The 16,085-nt window shown below is 37.7% G+C and overlaps 2 long non-coding RNA genes across 2 annotated transcripts in view; one reads left to right on the top strand and one right to left on the bottom strand.

Annotated features, from left to right (window-relative positions):
• The first annotated feature begins 2,284 nt into the window (after positions 1 to 2,284).
• LOC309437771 lies at positions 2,285 to 5,546 on the top strand. Its single transcript, XR_014183619.1, has 2 exons — positions 2,285 to 2,379; positions 3,558 to 5,546. It is a non-coding gene; the product is annotated as an uncharacterized lncRNA (long non-coding RNA).
• Positions 3,412 to 16,085, bottom strand: part of LOC309437766 — a 51,577-nt gene continuing 38,903 nt past the window's right edge. The window contains exons 2-3 of the long non-coding RNA XR_014183618.1: positions 9,907 to 10,044; positions 3,412 to 4,909 (exon numbers count right to left, since the gene is read on the bottom strand). This is a non-coding gene — a long non-coding RNA (uncharacterized lncRNA). The remainder of the gene's footprint in view (positions 4,910 to 9,906; positions 10,045 to 16,085) is intronic.

The raw sequence follows: 16,085 nt of genomic DNA, 5'->3' as shown, positions 1-16,085 counted from the left end.
TTTATGAAAGGTCACTAAAAACCAATGTTTCTGTTCAGTCAATCCTGCCTTCGTTAAGCAATTTCAGGACAAAACTGCTTTGTCTTCACTTACTGTTTTCATGACCACTGATTTACATACTTTAATCAAATGAAATTGAGGCCAAATCATTGGCTTATGCCACACCACATGGCTGTCTAGCTTCTCCTAATTCCTAAGCATTTGGCATTCCTGTATGATTGTTCAAATAACAGGATCAAATCCTCAGCTGCTCTAAAACAGAGTAACTGTGGTGACACTGGTGAAGCTCCCCTGCTTGATGCTGGCTAAGAGAACCAGCTTTTCAAGAGAACATCCCAAAACTGGTTGCTTGGCTTCAGTTTAAATTCATTTATTTATTTATTGGGTGAGGTTTTTTTTTTTACTAATAAAATTAAATTTACCTGAAGTTTCTAAGCAGAATCACTATTTCTCATAAAGTTGATTTCTATTTAATGGCATGTAGCCCTGTGCATAAACAAGCTGTTCTTTCCTTTGTGATTTGTATGGACACATCAAACAGCTGATGGGAAAGTTTTAAATCTTCTACGTTGAATGTCTTAATGACAGACAAATTCCATCATGGAGATCCCCAAAGAGAAATGAATGTTTGCCTTCAAGGCAAAACCTGAACTTTGCATTCTAGTCAGCATGCAGCTGGAGCACTATTGAGAAGGATGATAGACAGCAAGAGTCCTCATAGAAGAATTCCAGGAGAGGCAAAAGCAAGATAATTATGGTGCATTTCACTATGCAGTACTGTCAAATCATCCTGAGATGCCTGAGACAGGGCAGGAAAACCCTTTGCCTAAATAGAACATGGACATAAACACAGTTTCAGCCTGTGAAGTCCCTCAGATGATCGAATAATAGAAGGTGAACCACAAAATTCTATAACTTCTTTTCTAGGTAGCATGGTGTCAATTTTCAGTGAGATAAACAGTTTTCCACTACATTTTCTTTCTCTCTGAATTGAGTATTGCTTGTATATTGCTTTTGCTGTATACTACCCAGAACTAGATGATGAGGATGTTAAAAATTATCTGTTGCCTGTATTTCAGGTTGATTTATTACAACTAAAGGAACTAATGGCTGGCTTCCACACGTGCAACTGCACATACACACAGAACAAAGCACATGCTATCAGAATTGGGCAGATATTGCTCAGCCTCTTGAGAGAAGGAAAGAGCAAATTTGGTCCTTGAGTTGCTGGACACTAATTTGGAGGGAACTCTGTTTTAAGCAAAATGGGAAATTGCTGAGAAGGAGATTGAATCTGGACATGCTGTCACACTCACTTTCATCTGACAATTCAACTAGGCTGAGATGAGATGAGAGTACCTCTGCAAGCTAAAGTGGATGCTGTCCCTCAGGGTACACAAACAAAAACCAGCTCATTTTGTTCTTATATTCTTATTTTGTTCTCCACTGGGCCTGGACTTTTTTCTGCTTCTTCCACATCAACCATTGTAGTTTTGGTGATCCCAGCTGGGACAAACAGGGACAATTTGGGGATGGCAGCTGGGTCACCTTGTGCACGGAAGGAGGGGTGGGACACAGCTGCGTCCCAAGTGTAGCTCTGGAAAGGAGGAAATTCAAACAAGTTGGCTGGTTTTTTTCTCAGCCAACAGTAAAAACTGTGGCACGATTATGCATCAGTCAGAGGACTTGAAAATCATGTTCTTTGCTCAAAGACCATATTTTCTATTTTAACAACCCTTTCCATAGCTCTTCAGTTCTCAGACTTGTAAAGTTCACACCAGCAAGGCTCAGAGTGAAGCTCTCTTCCCTGAATTATGCTTTTCTCATCCTTTCACAGCCATTCTTTTCTCCTGACCATCCACCTCTGTTCAAAGAAGGCTCCAAGCAACCTTCTAATTTGATTCTAGGAATAGATGATGAATGCTGCTGAAGCCTAAAACTTTACATGGTTTAGGTTTTAAATCCCTAAAAGGCCCCCACTTCCCTCAACTTCATATCCTGACAGATCATTACAAACAATGACCTTGAATGCAGGTGAGTGATATATATATAACTGTGCGGTGAGGTGCTGCTGGCAAAATATTTTCTTAGGCCAACTTGTGAGATTAGCTCCTGTTCCGGTCCAATACACTAGAATTTGTTAACCTTCAGGAAAAGCTGCAAAGCTACTCAGAGATAAAGAACTCTAGATAATAACAGTATGCGAGACTATGAGTGATAGAGTGAAACTTCCATTGCCTTTTAGCTCCAGAAGACCATGTGAATGTAGCACAGCCATCTTACCTAAAGATGGACAGACTGCAGACAGAGTGAGCCTGACCTTCACGTTGGGAGGTGTGATGGATGCCCACAGACACCCTGCAGCAGTGGGGCTGGCAGGTGGGTAAAGCCAAAGGAGGGGTAACGAAGAGTGGAGGAGGATGGGAAATGCAAAGGAGTAGATTTGCAGCCTAGCCCTTCACAGACAATGTCCATGTCTCTACTGGAAGCGCTGTAGGAGTGACGATGTCTTCCATCCGTGTTCTTTGCACAAGCTGCCATTTATTGGCTTGGTAAGAGATCAGGCTATAGCAGTGACTGGTCAACCCATAGAAAATAATACTATAAATTACTTACACTCCGCTTTGACAAAGAGAGGTGAAGACATATCTATTTACAAGAAAATTCCCAAAATTCCTTAATTCATGCAATATGTATCTTGCTTAATAATATATAAATGCACGTTAAGCCAAGAAACTTAGTACTCAGCAGAATTTTAATATGGGATGATATATAAAGATGTTGTACTGTTTCACAGTCATTTAAGGATAATTTATACCTTTCATAAATTTGGACTGTTTATTCCTTACAGTAAGTACAGGTTGCACTTGTTCTTCAAGTACAAGTTGAATTTGTCTGTGTTACTAATAAAATAGATTCCAATAATAGATCATTGGTTTGCATGATAACACAGGAGGTGGAAAACCTCAGGATTTTCCAGTTTCTGATTTAGGAGGCTGATATAGTAAATGGGAAACTGAAATGAACTTCAAAGTTTTAGATTAAAATATCATTGCCTGTTAAATTATGAGCTACTTTCCCTCCAGTATCTGTTTCCTGATTTTTGTTTTCTATTAGAAGGTTTTTACAAAGTACAATATAGAAAACCTGTGACTACCAGTCCTCCTCACAGATAAAATATTTCATTATGCCATGTTTGCAAGTAGTATCTTCTAGTAGGTCAGCCAATGTTGTTGGAAAAAAAAGATGTGTTTCATTGTTTGGCTTGTCTGTTTTTATTTCTTTAAAACTGTGCAAGTCGACCTAGCAGTAAATGTTATCCATGTTTATAAACTTTGTCATCTTTATACCCTGGAATCCCTACCTTCACTGTAATAAAACAGACATCTCATTTCAGAAATGAAACAATGATGGGAATTAAACCTTTTTATTGATTAACCCTGGTGAACAAAAGAAGATATTCTTCTATTTTGGTGAACTCATTTACATTTATCACTAATGAATTAGTTGTTCTTTAAACATAAGCAAAATTCTCTAACAAGGTAATTTATTTCCAGCATACGGAAAATTGCCATTTTCTGTTGAGTGAAAGAAAACTGAAAGGTATAGTACAGCTAAGTAAAATATTAATCTTTACTATGATTATCATTTTCTTTTATTTCTGGTTTTTAAAAGTACCAAATATAAATGATTTTGTCGGCCTTTGACAACAGAGGAGGCAAAAGGCCAACTCCAGACAACTACACCATAAGAAAACTCTGCTCATATTGTCAGGCTGAAATCTTTCCTAAGCAGAGAAACTATTTTTTTTTTTTTTTTTCCAGGAATGTCCACATATTCTGTCATTCCTGTAATATTAGTCTCTGCCTTCTTTTGATGCCTGAAATTTGACTCTATGCTAGTTTTTAGGTTGGAAGTGCTCACTTCTGAGTGCCAGAAAAATTCTGAAGAATTTAAAAACTGCACTGTCCACTGGTAGAAGAAAATGGAAGTGAAAACAATTCTTTACATATTCACCATATGACACGTGACTTCACAAGTTCAATTTCTGTTGGGCAAATATGAATTTAATTTTCCAGGCTACAATTTTGCAGGATATTAGCTGACTGCAGGCTCCTATTTCAACTGCTGAATCTGTGCCTGTTTTCCACAATGTTGATGTCCCTTAGAAATCAAGCCCCTTTAAAATTGCTGCAAAATGAATTTTAGAAGTTTTGTTTTAGACACACACATGAAAAGTCTTAGAGTTTGCTTCTAATGCACATTAAGATCTAATTTTTAAGCGTCTTTTACAGTTACTAGGAAAAAGACTTACTGTTTCTGCACTGGGATGGGAATGGTATGTGAACGTAACTGAAGCAAAGTCTTTCACCAGTAGCTGTGGAGGCTGGGCAGGATAGATAAAAAGATTTGGCATAAACTGAAATTTGTCACTGCGCTCTTGTTGGATTTGGAGGAGAGTAATCTATGTGACAGGCTTGCCTGGTTACTCATTCTGATAACTGTGACAGCAGGTATATTCAGTCAGGAAATAAAAATGTCATGTCTTAATACTGAAGTCAGAGAGATATAAAGATCATTTTGTAGCATGGTGAAGGGAGAGAGAAAAAGGGAGAGATGTCATGCCACCTGATTAAGATGAGGTGTTTTGCTGGAATTGGTAAACAGATCAATATTGGGGGAGTAAACGGGGCGATGGTACCTGTGACTGATATAGAAATAGTGAAATTAATATACAGGTAAGAGAATTCTAACAATACCCAGGTATGACCAAAAGCACTTGATGAAGACACTCATGAACATGATCCTAGGACAGGAATGTTTCACTTCAGAGTGTTCTCAACGAAAAATCAAAAGAATGTGTATCTTCTATTTCTACGCTCATGGCTGCATTTTTTTTTCCAGGCATCTGAAAAAAAAGATGTACACAAAATATTTAGGGTTTCAGGCACTTTCCCAAAACTTGTAACATAAAAAGTTAAAACATCATTTCTAGCATGCCTGTAGACTTAAAATTATGCATATAGCAAGAAGAATTTGTCATATAATTTGATATTTGAATAAAAAGTAATTTTAAGAACTGGTTGATAGTTGAAACATTATGAAAATGAAAAACTCATATACCCTAAGTATTTGAAATTCAGAAATAAGTGTGTCTGGCAACCTCTTTGTTTATTTCATTAAGTAAGAAATGTTCTTGAATAAATAAAAATGTCAGACTAACTTCTCATGCAAAATTAAACTTAACTAAACCTGAATATACAGAGCAAAACCAGACTATAAAAGCCTCGGTGCCTAGCGTGGGAAGGTTCCATCTATAAAGGTAAAGCTTTCTGTTAATCTTGTACCCAGTGTATGAGTTGTTTGAAATCTAAAACTGGCAGCACAAATAACATTGTGGGCATGTGCTTCTTCTGCAAAAGGAGAGCCTTCCTGAGGCTACTCAGGTCATTTAAACAGAAAGAGATGCCCAAACAGCTGGGTTTTTTTCTTCTTTGAAGAAGTCTAGATTGTGGGAAAAAAAAAAAAAAAAAAAAATCAAGAAAGTCCATCTTTTTCATTTACCTCCTTCACATTTCACCTGTATATAGGTACATTTCTAATACATGTCCATAAACCCTTATTTGAAATCTACTTGTTATTTTGAAGGATGTTTAAATATATTGGTCAGGGAGTTCTTCTGACTTAAGAGATTATTTTGTCCAGTCTGCACTCAATGGCAAAACAGCACATAACAGAATTACAACCGACAATACTGAGAATGGCCAACATGTCACATTTTGTCCCCTTTTTGCTTCCCTGTCCCTGTTTCAACTGCTCTCCTTGGCTGCTGAGATTTTCTATGTTTGCTTATCACCCGAAGGTTAATATTTGTTGACTTGTCCTAAAGTCTGAATACAACCCTGTTAGTTGAAATGGTTTTGGGGAAAAATATCTGCAGTCTATAAATCTTAAAAATGAAAACAACCAACCAACCAACAACAACAACAATATAGTGCAAACAAAAATCAAAAGGCTCACCCAAGTCTTACTGGCATACAACTCAAAATAGAGAAGTGAAAAATGTTAACACTGCAACAGAACAAGCTAAAGAGCTATCTTCAGCTGAACCCTGGGGCAGAATAGTGCATGTAGAAGCAGATACTGTGTCACCTGCTAACATAGCTTTGAATTATTAATCACACTACCTATCTGGGTGCATCTTGAGTCTGTAGTTTGTACGGAAGGGAAATACCAAGATCTATCCCCTAGTCTTTTGCAAAACTGAAAGCATTAGAGAGGAAACAGTTTGCATTAATAGCAAGAACCTGCCGTGACAGCATAGCAAACAATTGCACTCTGCGTGTGAAATGAAAAGAACATCTGATGTGCAGGATTGGTTTTCATGGTTGTTAAGCATTATTTTGGTTAGATATGCTCTCCTGTCCCACAGTGAATAATGAATTTTCCAGTTCCTGATGTGTATGTATAACTAAGTCCAGAACTTCTTGCTCTTATGGTTGATTCAGCACACCAGCAGAATCCAGGTAAATGTCATACAATTTTAACAGCTTGTAGCTGGCTCACTGTGCAGGTCTGACCACACAGTCCCCATCATGGGACTCATCTGGTCATGCATTAAGAGCCTGCAATGAGTAACCTGCAAAAGGAGGTCTAATGTTATGCTGACTGGGTGAAATCATTCTATCTCTATGATGGGGACATGCATCTTTAGCGGATAACATGATACCACAAAATACCCTTAATTGCTATCTGAATATGAAGACAGAATTAATATACAGTTAGAGTGGCATAAATAATATCTGTTGAGTTTTATTGTCTTCTTTTGCACATACAGCCTGTTCCCATGTGAGCAGAGCGTGCTGCTCCAACTTTCAGCCCTAGGTCTAGGTCTGGCAGTGACACTGATTTTTCCTCTGTTGTTTCAATTAGTTTTCTCATTCTCCACCATACCTTGTTATATGGGTTTGTAGGCAACTATTTTGTTTCATGTCATGTCATCATGTTACCCTTTAGAGATGGATAGAGAGATTTTTCATTTATCATACTTCATAAATATGAGGTGATGTTCCATATGTAAAATTATTACCATCTTCTTTTAAAACAAGAGAAACAATAGCAAGATAACTATAGACAAAGGCGCAAAAATGCAACAGATAAGTGTTTTAACATATAACTCATCTTGCTATTGATCAATTGGAGTTTGACATATTAAATAGCAAAACCGAAATGTTTGTTCATGTCTTAGTGTTAACTATTGTCATTTATCAGAACAAAACCAGAAAGCCTTATATACAACGAACAGGGTAGTGATTATTCTATAGCTGTATCAAGAGGTTTGCAACATAACTAATTTAAATGCTAGTAAGGCAAGCATTTTGAAGAATTCTTTTTTTTCAAAAAAATATACAGTCATTGCAGCCATTTTGTTAAGTGAAAAAGGCAGAATGTTCTGCAAGTTACTGCAGAAGTATTTCTACTCTGAAAACAAACAAACACAAACAAACAAACAAACAAACAACAACAACCATACACACACACACACAAAAAAACACCACCAAAAAAAAAACATTCAAACAAGCAGCACTCTGTTCCTGGGCAGTGCATTCTACCCCATATATGCCGGAGTTGCACATATGTGCCTTTATAGACAGATGTACACACTGGGTTTGCAGGCATGACTGTGAATTGAGTAATTCTTCTGGAGTGACAGCAACAAAGCAGATCATTAATTTGCTAATCACAGAGCCAGAAGGTCCACAACTGTGTTCTTCAGTTATACCAAGTTTTTGTTCTTTCTAACCAAGTTCTTAAGAAAAAAAAAAAAAAAAGGCCAGAAGCTAAAAGATCAAACACTGAGGCAGAAGAGGAAAAAAATATAAAGCAGAACTAAAAAGAGGGTACAGTATAATATACTCAAAAATGCACAAGTTCAAGCAGTCCATACATACATGTATGGAACAGGCTACTATAGGTATTGTTTGCATTATGGTTAATCTTTTGAGACCCCTTTTGCTGTGAATGGCTGGTGGCCATCAGTCCCTCTGGATTCAGACTTGCAGTTGTACAGAAAGGAGCAATGTAACTTCTTAAACACAGAGGGTCACCACTTTCTTGTGACTAGTCACATAAGACAAGTGCCACAAAAGACCTGAGAATGGAAGTCTAGGATCAAAATCAAAGTTCTCAAAGCCTTCTTTAAGTTTCTGCCAGTGCTCATAGCACTTAAATACCCACATCTCTGAAGTCTGCACCACTAATATGCTTTGTAAGTATCCATACTTCTGTTACTTGGGGTTCTGTACATATTCATACAAGTCCCAACAGAGCTCGGATGTTTAATCATCTGAGTCGGTAGACACACTCTTTCCTTCTCTTAATCCTCAAATAATGGCCCAGGCTATTCATACCCCTAAGCTGGAATCCCAAGAGGATATAAACAACTTTCAAACAATGTGAAATAAATTTAAGACTTGTCCCTGCCCTCAGAATTTCTTGCTCACACAGGCTGCCTTGTTGGTGTTGTGGATTCCTCCCTGCAACACTTGGGCTTTTCTAGGGACAAGCTGGATTCTGCGTAAGAGCTGGGTGGCTCAAGGGCTTGAAGCCACTCTGGGCAACAACAGCACAGGTTAAATGTCTGGTTCCCTGAGAGAAACAGTACTTGACATAAATGACATTGTTTTATTGGGGAGAAAAATAAAAGCACATGAGATGGTGCACAGTCAGTGCCAGGGTCCAGGTAAGAATCCAGAGGCCTTTGGGGTTCAGGTCTCACTCAGGTGGTGCAGTTACATGTCTTGGTGGCCAGCATTCAAACAAGACAGTTGGCTGAGGAAATGGGTTACTGCAGGAAACAGAAGTGGCCAAGAGGAAGATATGACTCCATGGAATTACAGTATGGCTTTGGTTCAGCTTTCCAGAACTACTCAGTCTCTAACACTGCTTGTGAAGAGCATAAGGATCAGTGCTGACACCTAATTATCAAGAAATCATCATATGATACTTTCAGAGAACTAGCAGATAGACTTTGTAATCTATATCTTCAAAATGAGTACAGGTAGATGCTTAGTTAATGAAAGTTGAAGTGAGATTAGTCTTGGTATTTTTTTATCTTCCCCAAAATCTAGCTATGAAGTAATAATGAGTGGTTTTGACATTGGAAACAGACTTTATGCTCTGAGCTAGATCCTGCTGGTATTAGCATTGCTTTGCTGACTAACTGGAGCTGCATCAATTTAGTCAAACTGAAAATTTGCCTTGATGATTTAGAAAAAGAAGCAGTATCTCCTGATAATCCCTAAATATGGATTACTTGGTAAACAATTCAGTGAGTTTACCAAAAATAATTGTGTAGTTGTTGTGTACTCTGCACACAGTAGCATCTAAAACTTACATGAAATATGGTATGTTAAGGTGTTGCTCGATTATTGAAATCACAAACCATATTTAATTTATTAATGTAACATATGCAAATATGAATGCTAGAGTTTAGCAGAAGATGTAGAGCATGAGTGAGAAAAAAAGAAATCTGTCCCTATATATGTGAATTCACAGAATATATTTGAAGATGATTGTTTTCATACCTTATGAAATTTGTTTCTCACTTTAAAAAAAGATGTGCTGCAATATGCAAAAGATAAATAGGTCATAATGGTGCCTAGAGACCAACTTTGACACTCATTGCAACCTTCAGAGGCAGAAGCATACAAATGTAAGTTTCGTAGATAGAAGCTTATGTTTCTGCTCATCTACCTGAGGGATACAGCTGTCGTGAGTTTTCTTCTGTTGGAGATTTTGTGATACAGACAAAATAGAATTTGCTTTTATGATAACTAAGCTGAAAATGAAAGGTTCAATGTATTCCCTATTTGACAACATATACTTTTAGGAAGTATAAATTACCTCTGCTGAAGGATAACAAGTTGGGGAAATATCCACACTTCCAGCTGGTTGCTGCTGTCTTGCAAACTGTGTTTCTCTGGGGCTCAAAGGTCATACTGAATTGCGTTTTAATGAGGCATTTCACTTCTTATTTGGATCCTGTTGTAGGCAAGTGAAAGAATAAATTGTAATACACATATTAAAATTTAGGTATTTAACTGTGAATTGGAATTTGCTCAAGAACTGTTATAAAATAATTAATAGATTAAAAACATTTTGAAGAAGAAGAGGTTCTCACCTAATGAGCTCCTGATCTGCCTTGGGCAACAAAATACAGCTGTTCTGTAAAATGAGGTTAAAAACTACAGGGCAGAAGGCACACAAAAGGCACCAACCCACCTAGCAGAGTGCTAGGAGGAGAAACAAATGTGGAACTGCTATGTCACATTTCTTATCTTTATAACATCTCCTCTGAAGCTAAGCTCTTCTTTCCATTTGCTGTTGTGTGAATTTCAGAAATCAACATTCACAGACCAAACAAAAATGTGAATTTTAGCATATGAATCATGAATATTTAACTCTTATTTTAATTTTATTTTTCAAGAACATTTGACAATTATTTCACAAGACAGATTTTTCCCTAAGTGAAAACAAAAGCCTGCAACAGCTGAGCTCAGATATCTGATAAGATGACTGCTGACAGAAGCATTCTGGGATGCTCAGACCGCTGTGCAGAAATGCTAGAAGTGTAATTTTTCAGTTGTGATTCTGGATTCACTAAAAAGACAATTTGCAACACATAGGTACCAATGCTTATATAGTGGCATTCTTCACACATGTGTAGATACATAGGTGGAGTAAGGCACACTCCAAAGCTCTTAGAAATCTCCCCAGAATGTGTATTTTGATACAGTGAGGTGCAGAAGCTCATGGCCCAGACAGAGGTTGGATAAGGATGGGTGAAATGGGTGGATGACTCACTGCCTCACTGCTCTATATGGTCCAGTGTAGCTGAGATTCGTGTGAAAGAATTTGCAGGGGAAAACAACTACAGAGTGAAGAGAAGGTGCTGCCCCTACAGAAGACACTGCAGCAGAGCCCCTTGCTATGAACTGAGGAGTTCTTAGGCTCCTACAACACTGCTTTTTTAATTTACCAACTTTCTATTTCTTGTGGTAATTCTATTAGAAACTGAGTGTTGCATGCACTTTTAGGGATGTTTGGGAAATGTGAGCTGAAAATCCATCTCCTTGGGTTAGAAAGCTCTGGTGAGACACTGAGAGAAGTTAAAGAACATAGGAGTTGAATAAACACCTTCTATTTCTGTGCAGTGTTATAAAATACATCTGGAATTACAGGCTAGATTTTTGGTCTAGGCTTTCTGCAGCTTCAGAATGGCACTAAGGGGCTATAAAACTATATTAAAACTGGTTCAGATGAAGCGCTTTTGTAACAAACTTGGTTTTGATTTAACATGAGTAGAAATAAAACTGTCCCTCTGTTCTTTCTGATGCCCAATGGCGTAAGAGGGATGACGAGGCAGTTGGCCTAAACACCAAGGTGGGTAGGAAGAAACCTTTATAAAAGCAATTTTAGCCAGTCAAACAGGAATAATGAAAACCTTTTTGTAGGCAAAGGCTGTCTCACACTCTTGTTAGACTCAGAGACAATTAAAATGCTGTCCATACCATGCAGACAGACCAGCATCTCAGCAGCCGCAGGCAGGGCTAGCGCCTGCTGAGAAGGTACGTCAGCAGAGATCCTTTGCTGCTCCTAAAAAGGCATGTTGTTCATAAAGCTCACAAGTTCATTAGAGTCTCATTCTGGGGCCCTTGAGGTATTTCATCATAAAACCTCCTTAGTGAGCTAGAATAAGTCAATATTGTCAATAGTCATTACCTCTCCACTCCACATGATATATTAATAAGGGAGGAAACAACCGTTGCAGTCATTCAGCTTGGTCTTCTGCCTAAGGCAGGCTGTAGGACTGCCCTGAACTCCTAATATCTCTATGAGCTTTTCACCATAAAAACATAAAGCTATATCAGGCCTCCATTTGGTCAATATATTGTTATTTATTTCTATCAATGCCATATCTGGAAATCATGACTGAGGTGTCAGGCAGTGAACAACAGGGTTTGCGTCATCTCACCAAACTTTTATCTATAGTTTAACATCTGATTTAAAGTGTTGTCAATGGAAAGAGGCAGTGAGTGAGAAGAACATCCAGATAACAATTCATGTTATTCCCGTCTTAGAAAAGAAAGATGAATCATCCTCTGAAAGTGTCTCACTCTCTCTATTAAATTTACAGGGAGTCTGGTTAACTGACCGAACTGAGATTTCTCACTTTTAGAAGGCTCATGTACAGTGAAGTGAGTCTCGTCTAATTGCCTAAAAAACTTACAGTCTAAACAAGGTAGATCACAGATTAGAAGGAAAACAATTATACAAAGCTGAGTCATTATTTACCTAGAGTAATACAATTGCTTTCCCAGGTGATTCTTCCCAATAGATTGCCATCTTTTGGCCCATTCTGCACCTTTAACAGGTTTTATCAAAGAATGTCATGCAGTAAGACCCATGAAACACAGTAAAAAGACTCCTTCAATTTGTCACTTGCACAGTTGGGTAATAAGATGAATAGTTTTCAGAAACATTTTACACAATTTTCAAATATAACTTGTTCCTTTTCAGAAAAAGAAGTGGAACTGAATGAAGTATAATCATTTGTCCAATTTACAGCAATGTTGTTAAATATTTACTATTGCTATGTGGGTACTTCCAAGGCAGTTCCAGTTACATTGGAGATGATGGAAAAAGACTTAATTAATCCTGCTGGCTCTCTGCTTTCTCACAGAATATTTAAATATAAAAGTACAGATTTTTACTGCAGATGACCACCTCATTGTCTCAAGGCCTTATCTGATGTTTACTGAAGTCAAATTGCAAGAAAAAAAAGCCTCAAATTTATTTCACTGAGCTTTAGATAAGAATTTGTGATTCTTCAATAAATTAATTGTTTTCCTTATTTGAAATTAATCCCAAAACTTACAGGGCCAAACTTTCCAAACTGTTGCCTGACTCCTTAAAACATAATTAATCACTTAAATGCAACCTAATAAAAAAAAATTGCATAGACCAGCTTCTTCCTGGGATGTCAAATAAAACCTTTGCTAGACAATACAAATTTATTTGTAGAATGGTAGCGAAATCTAATACTGCTGCTGAATGTGTCATCAAACTACTTTTTTCAGGATTGATAAATAGAAGATTGAAGAAGGAATGCTGAAAAGTATTCATACAAACGTCAAAGATCCAAAATAACTTTATTCATCCACAAAGGTATCTTATCAGTCAGAATGGATGCTCCAGTAAATATGTGTGCTGAAGACATAACTCTATTAATAAAAACAAACAACTTTCAATACTATTACAAGCAAAGGAACAGAAACGTTATCGAGTGAATGATAATATTGTATAAATCAATGATGTGTCCTTGTCTGGAATACTATCATCAACAAAAGAAACTGTAGCAGGAATGGACTTGTGTGGAATACAAATAAGCAGTGTTACTGAAAACATAGAGTTTGTGTACATGAGAATAGAACGGGTATTCTAAAGATAAAATAAAAATTTAAAAATATAATAAAACACCTCAAATACATAACTAATTATTGAAAATATAAATTACTTTGCGGCTTACCTAAAACAAGAATTTGCTTCAGCTGCACTCGTATTTCTGTAACATTTGTTTTCTGTAAATCATCTAGCCACCTCATTCTTGTAAGATTTCTTGTAACAAAAGCTATTTTAATAAATTATATAAACAGAAGTAATTGAAATTATATTGAATATTAAGTTCATTAGTTTTTATCAATAATATAGCTTCAACAGGACACTTAAGAATTGTCTGCATAGTTCATAGTTTAGAGGTAGGGATGTCCAATTGTTTTTGTTTAGTTTTGTTTGGTTTTTTTTTTAAGAGAACTGGCCCTGAGTGAAAGCTTACTTATTCATTACTAGTACAATGCTGAGTGCACGTGAGAGGTCTCTGAGATCACGTAGCTGGCAAACTCATTAAGGAGTATGAAATCAGGTCATTTCAGCGCTGTTTGCTCTGGTGGTCTCTCTGGTCTGAGCATACAAAGCAGCACAATGATGTGTTTGAGTTTACACTGGTTTGCTAACATTGGCTAAATAAGTATCTGGATGTGGAAGTATCAGCATTCATTGCCTCCATCAAACTACAACCCAGGAGCAGTTTGAAGGGTGTCAGCAGCATGGAGGAATTCATTACAGTCCTCTACAATGTTCCTTCCCTCAGCAACCTGTGACGCACAGCTCCTGTTTTTATTTTCTCCTTCCCAGCAGCAAATTCAGAGATAGGCAACCTCTGACCCAAATAAAAGAAACTATTTCTAGCTGTTTGATGGCATTTAGCTACAGTCTTGTGCTGTTGCCCTTAGGCAAGAAGTCTCTCATCTCTCTAGTAAACACTCATCCCTGTCTCCTGAGCTCTCTGGCTGTTGTGTACCTGCCCTGGAGCTACCAGCAGCATCTCAGGCTTCCTCCTCCAGCATCTGATGGAGAAGTGCAGAGACATGGATGTGGGGGCAGCAACACGCCTGCAGAGTACAAAGGAGCTCAGCTGGGTGGGAGAAGCCAGAAGCATCCTCAGACTGCATGAAGTTGGTGCTGGACATCTCTTATAGTAGGTCTTGCCTTTCCAGTACTGGGGAGCAGACACCCCCTGGGAGCTGAGCTATGATTGCTGAAATACAGGTGTTTCTTATACATGCATACATATGTACTTACATACATATATACATACATGTATGACCTCAAGTTGCACCAGGGGAGGTTTAGATGGAATATGAGGAAAAATTCCTTCATGGAAAGGGTTGTCTGGCATTGGAACGGGCTGCCAAGGGAAGTGGGGGAGTCACCATCCCTCCTTTAAAAGATGCGTAGATGAGATTCTTAGGGACATGGTTTAGTGTCAGAGTTAGGTTGGACTCGATGATCTTGAGGGTCGTTTCCAACCAAAATGATTCTATGATTTCACGTGTGTATGTTTATATAGGCATAGCTATGCATTCATACTGATGTATACAAGCTAAAAATTGGGGTTTATACAGAACAGATCTGTTTGTCACCTCCTCTCACAAATCACCAAAAAGGAAGCTAGGAGAATTTAGAAATTGCCACAACATGCTGGGTTTGTTGGGCTGGTTTGAGTTGGTTGGTTGTTTTTTTTCATGAGGTGGTGATTCAGTGTTTCTTTTAGGAGGGTAATAAAGTCTTCTAAACTTGTATTTTATTTTAAAAATAAGGTTAAAACTCCAGTGTTTTAGATCAAATAAAATGTTAACTCATCAAAAAAGGCAGGGCAGCTCTCTCTTATTAGAGTGCCTGGAACACTGTGGTGCACTTTGTGAACTTCAAGGAAAAGCTCGAAGGAAAGCAATTCTCTCTCAAGGATACACAGCCTATGATGTTCACAATATACTATTTAGTTAGCTGGCAATTGGGCTTGTCCCTCAGGTAAAGAGAGCTAGCAGCCAGAGCTGGGCAAACTATGAATTTGGAGGTTCCTGTTGAATCCTTAGCCCCTGGGTATGAGGTGGACCTCTGTAAGAAGTGAGGTCCAAAGAAGGAATAGTTTTTAAGCTGATACCAACACCACCAGCTCTGTAGCGCTCAAGTTACTGTTTCAACAATATCTGAGGGCCAGCCACCTATGAATCTCAGAGCTGGAGCACTGCCTATTGTTCATCTGCTATCAGGTTTCTTTGCTGTCAGGTTTCTGAACTGCACATATGATGGTCAGTAATGATGGAAGTGAGGCTTTAAAATACCTGGTACTAAAGCAATTCATTCAGTAGCCCTATGTTGTACTGTTGTTTTTGAAAACAGTTGCTATTTATGTTTTACATCTGGCTATAAGATCTAAGGTATTCACCCAACTAGTAGCTCATTCTAGTATTGATGGCTCTCAAAAAAAAACACAAAAAACAAAAAACAAAAAACAAAAACAAAAAAAAAAACAAAAACAAAAAAAAAACCAAAACAAAACAAAAAAAACCCAACCAACCAACCAACCAAAAAACCAACAACAACAAACAAAACACCAACCTCATGGAAAAATCTGTAATAAAGGCCAGAATAATATATTATGCTGAAGCATTGTATTTAAA

Source organism: Streptopelia decaocto (genome assembly GCF_964273445.1).
Source record: "Streptopelia decaocto genome assembly, chromosome: 1".
Taxonomy (NCBI): Eukaryota; Metazoa; Chordata; class Aves; order Columbiformes; family Columbidae; genus Streptopelia; species Streptopelia decaocto.
This window is presented reverse-complemented; position numbering and strand designations above follow the sequence as displayed.